Raw genomic sequence first — 13,755 nt, forward strand, 5'->3', positions numbered from 1 at the left:
TGGTGGAGCCGAGGGTACTCGAGTGACTTAAGAGAATCAGTAAGCGCAAAACGAGCGTTAGAGTCTGAGTTGGTTAGAGTATAGATTTACAAGTGACTTTGGTTTAATTCCAACTTACTTGTTGTTTATAGGTTACCAGACTCGTCCCGAGCCATTCGTAACCCCCAGTCGCTCAGGCAAGTTTTCTACCCGATATACTGTTGTTGTGATGTAAATATATGTATATGCATTATCTTGTGATAGTGCATGATTGTTATTAGCAAATTTTGCGATATATTGGAGCATGCTGATATGGTATATATGCATGTCTGTTTCGTAATCTGGTTATCTATCTGTTGATTTCAATGCTTATAGTTGCATAATACCTATGCTAGAAATAAGCAAGTAGTTGCGTATACCCTTAGTATAGGGGATAAAAGGTGAACATATTTCTAAACCGGGAGTCGATGTTCCCGAGTATATTATATATATATATATTTATATATATATGGATATAGTTTTTAAAACTATGGATCGAATAAGGTTTATTCGATACCTTTATTTTACTTAATTGAATATTAATTTGAGTATTCATTCGAGGGCTTATGACTCAGTTTATTTTATTATTTGAATATTATTTGAATATTCATTCGAGGGCTTATGACTCAGTTTATATTATTATTGAATATTACTTGGATATTCATTTGAGGATGTATGACTCCTTTATTTTATGAATATTATTTATAGTATTCATTCGAGGTATTATGACTCCGCTTATTACTTAATAATATTCTTTATTGTATTAAAGAATAAGGTGTCGATAATCAAACTTACTTTTGATTATTCAAATAAAGATATTACTTTCGTATAAGTATATCTTTGATTATTTGCTATTCATTTCAAGTATAAGTTTTAATACTTCTACTTCAATTATTTTATAAAGATTATTTTTTATGGGAATATTATTTAAATAATAATATTCAGACATTTTCTAAATATTCTGGGGACTGATTTACTTCATTAAATCAGCTTCACTCCAAACACTCTTTAAAGTGTTTTCGAGTCTTCAAAATGATTTTTAAAAGTCAGAGCGGATCCCAAAACTCATTTTTATATTTAAGATCCTCCTTTCGAAGGGGATTTAAATACTCGCTCAAAACCTGAGGGATCCGGCTCTGTGGTGTGTTTTATATTCGCAACAAGGTTGCTGTTTTGATAAATGAATTGATTACTTACCCAACACTCGGGAAGTAAAATTCTTGGAACAAGTTAATCCATTAACAGGCATCGCCTGGGAAATATCGGTGAGTTCTCCTTTCCAAATAGATACGACTTCTTGGTGGAGCCGTATCAACAAGTTTCTACTTGGGGAAAGTGGGGACAAGCTTTACGTTTCAGAGTCATGGATTTCATCTGAACTAGGAGTGACGTAAGTGGCCGAGTAGCGCCGGCCCAGCCTTATTATATTGGCCCAAATGGCCTGGAAGTTCCGCTAAGGCGGTCCATTCCTTAGGAGTTCAGTGTTCGGTTGACAAGTAAATCCGACAGGTTCTCCTCTACATGTAGAAAATGGTGGGGTTGTACTACTACGACTGATCATCATAAGTGGTCTTCCTGGCGCGGCAAACTCCCGTAATGAGTTCATCATCCAATTGGATAATTTCTGCAACACTACCCAGAGCACTTCGATAGAAAGGCTACGGTTGGGCGATTGTTGAGTGTTGGCAGGGTCAAGTTTTCAAAATGATGTTTACATCAAATGAAGTATCTCGTAACTTCATTTTATTTTGATAATATTTTAAAGATTTAATCTATTCAAATCTTGCCTTATAGTCTCATCTATGTGATGAACTTTTGAAGCTAATTATAACTTGAACGGTGGTAGTTCAAGTAGTATTTGGGAAAGATATAAGTATATTGGGGTATCTTGTAACTTCATCTTTTAAACTTATATCTAATTAATAATTGTATTATGAATGACAAAGATTTTCAGAAAAATGTTGAGACAAGGTTAGATATATGAGATCACCTTGCAACGATAATTTTTTTTTATACAGTTATACACTGGGACTTTGTGTATATTGTGCATGGAAGAGGACTTCCAATATTTTGAAAAGTATATATGTATATATATATACTGAATATTTTGCGACTTCATCGCATTAAGATATCAACTTGGTTCATTTCTTTTGACCAAGACTTTCATGAGTACTATGAGAAGGCTCATATATTGTTAATCATTATACATATTATTTTGGTGGGCTTGCTGCTCACCCTTGCTTTCTTCTTTTATCACACAACATCAGATAGACAAGATGAACCGGACCAAGCTCCCGATTCGCAAGAGGTTAGGAGACGTTCCGCAGTTTTCTAGAAGCACTGATGCCGCCATAGCTGAGGTAGGAACTACCAATAGGCTAGGCTTTCAACTTTTGATGTATCAGATTATGTATATTTATGAATTGTAATAATGGCAAAGAAATGTAAATTTATTCAGAAACCTGTTTAAGGTGTATTGGCATATAATTGTGGAATAAAACGACTTGTGATTATTTTTGGATATTCATCTCTGAGACTATAACTTGTGGTGTGTGTGTTTATTGTGGGGTCACAGTACAGAGTAGTTGATTATTTATTAAGATTGGGTGTTGTTAAGGAAAATGGAACTCGTGACAACCCGGATCCCCGACCCCGGATTTGGGGGTGTTACAGAAATGGTATCAGAGCCAAGCGTTATAAACCTCAGAGATGATGGGACGTTAAGATAATAAGTTCACTAAGATAATAAGAACTCTTGCCAAGTTCATAGTCGGACTACCTAACGTAGTACTGACAGTTAAAACCCTTATGGGAACCCTTATAAATGTAGCGATAGAAGCGTAGTTCGTTATCGTATACGGTAGCGGGACTCCGAACCCTGAAGTTGAGGAACATCAACGCGATGATGTTTTATTACTAATTGGAGATCAGATTGTGGATCCAATAGAGCGTCCTAACGCAGGACCGGATGGTGTTGATATTGAGGATGTAGCGGTTGAGGATGTTGTCCTAGAAGGGATAGTTGCTGAGGAGGATCCCATGGAGGATCCTGACGAGATTGGATAAAGGACCACTGATGAATTGATGACCCTGGTTGGGTCGACTACCAGAGGTAGGATTGGCCGGTCACTACCAGAGGTTCGTTCAAGTTTGTAAAGATAGTAGCCCCTTTAACGCGGCTTACTCGTAAGACTGAGAAGTTCGAATGGACAGAGAAATGCGAGAACAACTTTTAAGAACCGAAGCAAAGGTTGGTGACGTTCCCTATGTTGGCGTTGCCGGATGGAAAATGAGATTTTGTGATTTGTAAGTGACGCTTCGCATAAGGAATTAGGGTGCTTCTTATATAGCACAGCAAGATAATCGCGTCTGCGTCAAGACAATTAAGGGAATTTAAAATTCGATATCCCCACCCATGAGCTTGGGCTCGTGGCAATAGTTTTGCCCTAAAGATTTGAGGCACTACTTGTATGGAGAGAAGTGTGAGATTCACAAACCATAGGAGCTCTAGTACATTCTTACGTAGAAAGAGCTCAACATACGCCAGAGGAGGCGGTTAGAGCTAATCAAGAATTATGATTGAGAGATTCTTTATCATTCGGGGAAAGCCAATATGGTGGCTGATGCCCTTAGTAAAAAGGAGAGACTCAAGATGATAATGTTTTTTGGAGAGTTTATAAGAGATTTTGAGAAAATGGAAATAGTAGTGAAGGTAACCGGAGCCGGTACCGAAAAGCTGTTTGAGATAGCAATACAGCCCGAAGTATTGGAAAAGAACATATTGTGCCAGTAAAAGTGATGAATGAAGGCAGAGAGCCAACAAATAGGTATGAGATTAATACCGAGAGTGATGATAAGGGAATAATGAGGTATTCTTATAGAATTTGGGTTCCAAAGGTTTAAGAGCTTAAAGATGAAATCTTAGATGAAAGCTAGTTTGAGGAATAAGAGTTAGAGCAAACCCTGAACGTGATAGTCAGGGAGGTTGCCACCAAGACAAAAGGAACCCATAACATGATGAAGTGGAAAATGAGGATTTAAATTATGTAAGATGACCCCAATTATGGGGAGTAGGAAGAAATATTTAGACTGAGGAAATAAAAGTCGAGTAAGGACAGGAGACCCGAGATGGTACCCCTATACGGCAATTCATGGACCTGTCTAAAGAGAACTTAGACTATTATCCCCAACCACCACCCTGAGGAGACAGTGCGGTGGGAAATTCTTTCATGACCTTTAAGTCGCTAAGCTCTCAGAGTTCCAAGGAACAAGCTGACCCAGTCGAGGCAAGAGCCTGGCTAAAGGAAATAGATGAATCATTTGAGATTCTAAATGATTGATGAACCACAAAAGACTGTTTTGTCACTTACCCTCCTAAGAGAGAGACCACCCGCTGGTGAAAGGCCAAGGAAGGCACGGAGCAAGAGATTATAATAAACTGATTTAAGTTCAGTCAATTGTTTTCAGGAAAGTACTTCTCAAGGTTATGGAGATAGTGTAAAAGCTTAAGAGCCAGAACAAAGGCAGACGAGTATGATGAATTATGAATCTAAGTTGTAAAAGTTATCAAGATTCATTCTGAAGACACGAATCCAGAATGATGGGATGTTTGAAATCAATGCTTATGTTGTGTTGGTTCATGAAATAACGATAAGAGAAAGGAATATAAAGGCAAGAGAGTTTGAGGAATGATAAGGGAGTTGGGTATGAGGAAACCCTAAAGACTCGTAGAAATAGAAATAGAAAAGTAGGTAATCGTCCGGATGAGAGTGATTCACCATGAGTTAAATTGATGGTTGAAGGTATAAGAGATACATATATTTTATCCCCTGTAAGTTGGGAAGATTCGAGGAAACCTTGAGATAATTCGAAGGATAAATAATGAGACGCGGATAGACTGAGGAGACAAGAAAGTAAGGAATTAAGAAAATTGGGTGAAGGAAGTGACCTTCAAGAAGGTAAAGTGTAAGACCGGTGGCATGATACCCAGAAAGGGAGACGCCAGATATGAAAGATATCCCAACATTGAGATGACTGTTGAGATAAACAACAAAAGTAAATAAGGAATTATTAAGAAGAAGTTCACGTTGAACATGACCAATATCTTCCAGAACATCCATGTTATCATTACCAAATCAAGAAAGAAAAGTGGATGACCATTGTTATCTTTTGGAGGCCATATGGATTGACCTCAATTTGAATAAGGATGCTATTATGAAGTTAGGTATAGACTATCGAGGTGGGAATGATTGAATAAGACACCCTTATCAGGGATATATGACTTGATTTATCCATGAAAGGATGCAGGTACCTTTTAAAGGTGGAATTAAGGATAGAACATCGATAACTTAAAATGAATCCTAGGGGAATGCATAAAGGTTGGAATTTCACCCTTAATAGGGACAGTATGAGTTTTGACAGTATGATTTGGAAAGGGTTAATGTAGCAACAACCTTTAAGAATCAGTGGAGAAATTTTTCAGAAGTATATAGACAATGGTTCTAGTAATAGTAAATGGTATTTTAATATGCCCTGTATCTAGGGAATACAGGAGAAACGATTGAAGGATAACCTTAGAGGTTTTACAAGGAGAAAGGTAATATTCAAAATTTTCAAGAATAGAAATGTTGATTAAGGAAATATGACGTAATTATAATGTTGCCAAGTGGGGCACGTGTTAAACCACGAGAAAGTATGGATCGAACCAGTAATGGTCGAAATTATTCAGGGTAATTAGGACTTAAGATAAAAGATGTTCTAATTATGATTGAGAGTCAGTCATGACAGTGATTAACCTCTAAAGACTGAGGCAATAACTTATGGAAAAATGGTGATTTTTTTTTTACTCATCAGATTTTAAGGAAAGCATTTTCACATAAGCTGTGATTGAAATAAGGTAGAAAATTTATTTGGAGAAGGTTAAAGTGACATTGACTGTAAGGAAATTTTACTATCAGGAAAGGCCAAAGAGGTGGCCGACACTTTAAAGGTAAGAGGATAATTATAGGCGCTTGTGCCAAAAGAATACAGTGATGATGGTTAAAACTGTGAAGGTTGTAATATGGTTTGGAAGATTGACATTCCTTCTGATGACTGTGCAATACCCAGCCGTAATAGTAGTTGGTAAAGGTTTAATTCGTGTAATCGCCATGAGTGGGCTATCTATCTTAGAAGGTACTATCTTGAGAATGAGCCTGGACCATGTTTCAAAAGGACTAAACGAACCTTTGAGATCAGGAGTGTTCTTCATGAATCAGAAATGGTGATTATGTTACCTCCTTAGAAGGATTTGATACGACATGTATGGACTCCGTATGGTTAGCTATTAAGATTTCATGGAAAATGAATGATGACAGTGGGTCAGTGGTGGACCATAGTAAGGCAGCAATGATTCTGCGAGTAACGAGCTGATTACAACCGTGAGAGTTATATTGGAATGGATGTTGAGATTGAGTACCACTAAACGGGTCGTGGTAGTGTATAAGTTATCATTGATAGACTAATTAAGTAGAGTATCTACCTATTGAATATTTATTCCCTCTTATGAAAAGAGAGTCGTATTACTATATGAGGAAGGTTGCGGTGCAAGCATAGAACTCTAGTAACGGTGATGTCTAAAATGAGATCCCAGGTTCGATTTTCGAAATCGAGGGAGTTTCAAAGGTGATTGTGTATAAGCTCGAGGAAGAGCATGGGTCCATAGAATGATGGACGGAATAAAAATATTTAGGCATGGGAAATACGATGCTATAATACTTGATGCTGATATAAATACGTATATGTTTTGTTCTCCTATGACAAACCTCTATAGTTCAGAGGTAGGTTCCAAGCCAGATATTTTGTGGCAGTATATTTTTTTTATATATACAATTCTCTTCAGTTCGTTCTTTTCTCTTCTTTTCATTTCATGTAAGTTGAGAAGAACAACCCTTCCAGAAGGGGAGGTATTGCCGAATGACTGTCTATCTGTGTGATAGAAGCCTAGTAGGATACCAACTATTGTTTAATTGCTTGTCAAGTACTAAAGGCTGGCCACCTTCTGTACTAACTATGCGAGATAACAAGTGTTCATGATCATAGTGATCTCTCAATAAATTCTTTTACTTCTAAATGAAGGATTAAGCTTTCAAAAATAGAAACAGCTGAAAAAGGAGTAGTAAAGTTATGGTGGTATTCAGAATGGGAACACATTCGTAATACTAAGGTTGACGTGGTTATTAAAAGGTTATAGAACGCTAACGAGCAAAAGTATAACCAGTATAATATTAGGAACGGAAGGTAGTAGCGATTACGAACTCGAAAAGAATGGGTATTGAGAAGCAAAAGCTCTAATGCTAAACGCTATAATGAGAGTCTGTGCAATAGACTTGAAAAAATTTGGAATGATCACTTAACGCGGATTTAGTTATATCACGACAATAGATCATATGTCATTATCGAGGTGTCACCTTATGAGATCCTTGAGGGAAGATAATGTCGATCTCCCTTATGTTAGGATGAAGTTGTAGAGCGCAAGATGCTCGGACCCGCAGTAGTCCAAAGGACCAGGGATATAATAGATCTAATCAGAGGACGGCTGGTAGTAACCCAAGATGGACATAAGAGGTATGCTGATTTGACTCAAAAAGGACAAAGAGTATGAAATAGGGGGCCTAGTAATGTTATAGGTATCCCCTTGGAAACCCTTGAAAAAGGATTGATGAGGTTCGGAAAGAAAGGAAAGCTAAGTCTACAATTTGTTGGACCCTTGGATATATTAAGACGTTTGGGAAGTTAGCATATGAGCTAGCCCTACCCCCGAACCTGTAGCAAGTTCATAACGTGTTCCACGTATCAATGTTAAGGAAGTGTAATTCGGATGCCAGACAAATAGGGGCATATGAGCGCATAGACATGCAACCAGACGTAACCTATATGGAGCAACCAGGAAGGGTATAGAGTAAAAAGGAACGAGTGCTTAGGAGAAGGGTTATCAAACTAGTAAGAGTTTGATGGTAGAACCACAATGTGGGAAAATTTACTCGAGAGTTAGAAAGTGCAATGCTAAGAGAGTATCCCTATTCATTTTCTATCTGATTCCGGGACGGAATCCTTTTAAGGAGGGGAGACTGTAATAACCCCAATTTTTGGGAAATTTTTGAAACCCTTATGAATAGTGTTTTTGCTGAATGAGAAAACTTTTCATGCCACACTATGTAGGGGTTCTGATATGGATATTCTGAGATTTTATTAGTACTTTATATGGGATATAAGTGTATGTAAAGATCGTCAGAATCCAAATCCGAACACTTTGATTTTTCTCGGAAATACACTAGATACGGAAAGATTTGAGAAAAAGGTAACAGGATAAAAAGGATTTAAATTAAAGGATTATAGGAGAGGATCATAAAAGGAATATAATATATTGAGAAAGGTTAAGGGAACCTAAGTAATAAGATCCCGGGTATGATCCTTCAAACGATAAACGAAAACGAAAGTTAAGCGAACCGTATAACAGATCAGCGGTCATTAGGCAAACAATTAGGAAGTTAATCAAAGGGATTAGAGAGGATGATGTCACCCAACCAATGAGAAGAGGACAAGGAGGGGAGGATGACATCATGAGGATGACACAAGCATGACATGGGAAGGAAGGAGATGTGGTGGCTTTTTAACCACACAAAATCAAGGGCAACTAGGTAATTTACTAAAACAAACACAAAAATCAAACCAACCAAGCCAAGCAAATCATTTTTCATCAAAATCAAAAAGAAACCAAGGCATTGTTCTTCATGCTCTCGGCCAAAACAGAACCAGAACACTAAAACTGCTGTATCTCCTTCATTTCTCACTCAAATATTGTGTTCTATAGCTCATTGGAAAGGTATTGAGATGGCCTACAACTCTTGTTCACAAGTCTCGTCCAAATAATCATGGTAAGATCCTCATTTTTACAGTTCTTTAAATCGGACTTTTAGAAACTTCAAAGCCTAACTTTGTGTTCTTGATTTCTTTGGAAAGATCAAGCTTGTAGGAGGCTCCCTAAGGCTTCCTAGCAACTTAACACCTCCCAAGGAAGGTATAAACTTCAAACCCTAGCCTTTACTTTATTTGTTAGTAAGTTTAATGGTTGGTGTTGTGAAATGAGAAGCATGGATTGTGATTATTAGTAGTTTGGTTTGATTTGGAAGTGTTTTTGGTAATTGAAGCTTGATTATAGTTCATAGGTCGTGATTGTGGTTGTTTGAGTTGAAAACCTTGGATATTATGGACTTATGTGGTATGGTTTAGGTGAAGTTTTGTTGTATTGATGGTTATGAGTTGGTTGGTGGTTAATTGGAGTAGTTTAAACATTGGTAATCGCGTAAACATAGTCGTCGTAACGTCCGATTTTCTTTGGACTGTTTTTGTGCATAACATTAGGACCCGAGAACCCCCTGCTAGATTATGACCACTGCCATGTTTAGATAGCTCATGTTACGAGCTTCGTTTTGATATGTAGTTCGTTCGATTCCGATGCACGGTTTAGGAGAAACGACCGTTTCAAGTAACGGCGTTTCGCGAACGAAACTTTTCCCCTCGCCTTACTTTGAAACATAGGTTAAAGACCAAAAAGGGTTAATTAATGCATGAAACATTTATGGTAAGTGTGTTAGGCAGTTGGTAAGACACTCGCGAAGGAATCGCCTTAAAACTCGTAAAGGTTAAATTATTAAAAATGGTGGAGCCGAGGGTACTCGAGTGACTTAAGAGAATCAGTAAGCGCAAAACGAGCGTTAGAGTCTGAGTTGGTTAGAGTATAGATTTACAAGTGACTTTGGTTTAATTCCAACTTACTTGTTGTTTATAGGTTACCAGACTCGTCCCGAGCCATTCGTAACCCCCAGTCGCTCAGGCAAGTTTTCTACCCGATATACTGTTGTTGTGATGTAAATATATGTATATGCATTATCTTGTGATAGTGCATGATTGTTATTAGCAAATTTTGCGATATATTGGAGCATGCTGATATGGTATATATGCATGTCTGTTTCGTAATCTGGTTATCTATCTGTTGATTTCAATGCTTATAGTTGCATAATACCTATGCTAGAAATAAGCAAGTAGTTGCGTATACCCTTAGTATAGGGGATAAAAGGTGAACATATTTCTAAACCGGGAGTCGATGTTCCCGAGTATATTATATATATATATATTTATATATATATGGATATAGTTTTTAAAACTATGGATCGAATAAGGTTTATTCGATACCTTTATTTTACTTAATTGAATATTAATTTGAGTATTCATTCGAGGGCTTATGACTCAGTTTATTTTATTATTTGAATATTATTTGAATATTCATTCGAGGGCTTATGACTCAGTTTATATTATTATTGAATATTACTTGGATATTCATTTGAGGATGTATGACTCCTTTATTTTATGAATATTATTTATAGTATTCATTCGAGGTATTATGACTCCGCTTATTACTTAATAATATTCTTTATTGTATTAAAGAATAAGGTGTCGATAATCAAACTTACTTTTGATTATTCAAATAAAGATATTACTTTCGTATAAGTATATCTTTGATTATTTGCTATTCATTTCAAGTATAAGTTTTAATACTTCTACTTCAATTATTTTATAAAGATTATTCTTTATGGGAATATTATTTAAATAATAATATTCAGACATTTTCTAAATATTCTGGGGACTGATTTACTTCATTAAATCAGCTTCACTCCAAACACTCTTTAAAGTGTTTTCGAGTCTTCAAAATGATTTTTAAAAGTCAGAGCGGATCCCAAAACTCATTTTTATATTTAAGATCCTCCTTTCGAAGGGGATTTAAATACTCGCTCAAAACCTGAGGGATCCGGCTCTGTGGTGTGTTTTATATTCGCAACAAGGTTGCTGTTTTGATAAATGAATTGATTACTTACCCAACACTCGGGAAGTAAAATTCTTGGAACAAGTTAATCCATTAACAGGCATCGCCTGGGAAATATCGGTGAGTTCTCCTTTCCAAATAGATACGACTTCTTGGTGGAGCCGTATCAACAAGTTTCTACTTGGGGAAAGTGGGGACAAGCTTTACGTTTCAGAGTCATGGATTTCATCTGAACTAGGAGTGACGTAAGTGGCCGAGTAGCGCCGGCCCAGCCTTATTATATTGGCCCAAATGGCCTGGAAGTTCCGCTAAGGCGGTCCATTCCTTAGGAGTTCAGTGTTCGGTTGACAAGTAAATCCGACAGGTTCTCCTCTACATGTAGAAAATGGTGGGGTTGTACTACTACGACTGATCATCGTAAGTGGTCTTCCTGGCGCGGCAAACTCCCGTAATGAGTTCATCATCCAATTGGATAATTTCTGCAACACTACCCAGAGCACTTCGATAGAAAGGCTACGGTTGGGCGATTGTTGAGTGTTGGCAGGGTCAAGTTTTCAAAATGATGTTTACATCAAATGAAGTATCTCGTAACTTCATTTTATTTTGATAATATTTTAAAGATTTAATCTATTCAAATCTTGCCTTATAGTCTCATCTATGTGATGAACTTTTGAAGCTAATTATAACTTGAACGGTGGTAGTTCAAGTAGTATTTGGGAAAGATATAAGTATATTGGGGTATCTTGTAACTTCATCTTTTAAACTTATATCTAATTAATAATTGTATTATGAATGACAAAGATTTTCAGAAAAATGTTGAGACAAGGTTAGATATATGAGATCACCTTGCAACGATAATTTTTTTTTATACAGTTATACACTGGGACTTTGTGTATATTGTGCATGGAAGAGGACTTCCAATATTTTGAAAAGTATATATGTATATATATATACTGAATATTTTGCGACTTCATCGCATTAAGATATCAACTTGGTTCATTTCTTTTGACCAAGACTTTCATGAGTACTATGAGAAGGCTCATATATTGTTAATCATTATACATATTATTTTGGTGGGCTTGCTGCTCACCCTTGCTTTCTTCTTTTATCACACAACATCAGATAGACAAGATGAACCGGACCAAGCTCCCGATTCGCAAGAGGTTAGGAGACGTTCCGCAGTTTTCTAGAAGCACTGATGCCGCCATAGCTGAGGTAGGAACTACCAATAGGCTAGGCTTTCAACTTTTGATGTATCAGATTATGTATATTTATGAATTGTAATAATGGCAAAGAAATGTAAATTTATTCAGAAACCTGTTTAAGGTGTATTGGCATATAATTGTGGAATAAAACGACTTGTGATTATTTTTGGATATTCATCTCTGAGACTATAACTTGTGGTGTGTGTGTTTATTGTGGGGTCACAGTACAGAGTAGTTGATTATTTATTAAGATTGGGTGTTGTTAAGGAAAATGGAACTCGTGACAACCCGGATCCCCGACCCTGGATTTGGGGGTGTTACATGATAAGTAATGATTGCTGTTTTCCCGTGCCCATTAACTATTCATTATTGCTGCATGTCTGACAGGTGTCCAACGGTTATATTTTTTTACCAAGTATAAGTAAGAGAGAGAGAAGATTAGACAATCTTTTATTTACTTTTACAGTTTATCTCTCTTTCTTTGCTTTTACTCTTTCTCATCTCCTGACGTTGGTTTTTCATACAGACATTTTATCAAACACCTTACAGGCAATCTTCATTTTCAATTTTTTTCTCATGGCACCTAAGGATTTGATCATCGATGGAGCTAAGTCCGTTCCAAATAACTATGCTGCAATTCTCAATCATGATGAAGCTCCGTCTGAGTTACATTTTGTGCAAGATCTTCTTGCACACAGTGAAATTGGGTATGCATTGACCCAGCCTTCAGACTTTTCAAGCCAACAAGTTCTGACATTTTGGCGGACTGGGCATTTTGATAATGGTGGTGCTAATGGTACTCCCAGCATTGTTTTTGAAGTGGACAATTCTGAACATGTGGTAACTTCTGGAACAGTTCGCAAGGCCTTACATTTACCAGAAGGCTGCATTTTCTCAACACCGGAGGAACCATTACTACAGCAGCTCATGGCAAGTTCGGGGTATGAGAGGAGTTTGGCTAAGCTTGGATAGTTGAAACGAGCACACATCAGAAAAGAATGGAGCTTCTTCTTCGACTACATCACTAAAGCCTTCGGGAATAAGTGTTCTAACTTTGATGCCATTCCTATAATGAGTCAGCACATCGGGTATGCTATTATTAACCAAACTCATTTTGATTTTGCAAGTACTATGATAGGTTTTATTGGGGATAGGATGACAGAGGATAGGAATGTTGTCTACTTTGCTAGATTTTGTCAGCTTATATATAATTTATGTTGTACTGATGAACCCCAACCTACCACTGACTTATACCCACCCTTTAAAATTGCTAAACGAGCTTTTAATGACTTGGTAAATGCTGACCTTAAGAAAACGGTGGTTAGACCTTTACAGATTCCTCAGTCTGTAAAACAGATCCTAGTAAATGTTGATCCTCAAACCTATAGATCTGTTTATCCTGATGTACAACCTACCACCACATCTCAAACACCACACCCACCATCAGAACAAACCATAGATACATCTATACCTCAACCCTCCCTCAGAACATATCTTAAAACATATCTCACACCTTCACAGACAGCTAACCCTTCATCCTCAGCACCTACTGTGAAGCCTTCATCTTCTAAGCCCAAGCGGACAAAAACTGTTCCTCGGACACCACAGAAGAGAAGGAGGATTGTTCTGAGAGATGAGTCTGATAATGAGGAACAGGTTTCTGCATCAGAA

This window comes from Apium graveolens, chromosome 6 (genome assembly GCF_009905375.1).
Source record: "Apium graveolens cultivar Ventura chromosome 6, ASM990537v1, whole genome shotgun sequence".
In the NCBI taxonomy this organism is placed as follows: Eukaryota; Viridiplantae; Streptophyta; class Magnoliopsida; order Apiales; family Apiaceae; genus Apium; species Apium graveolens.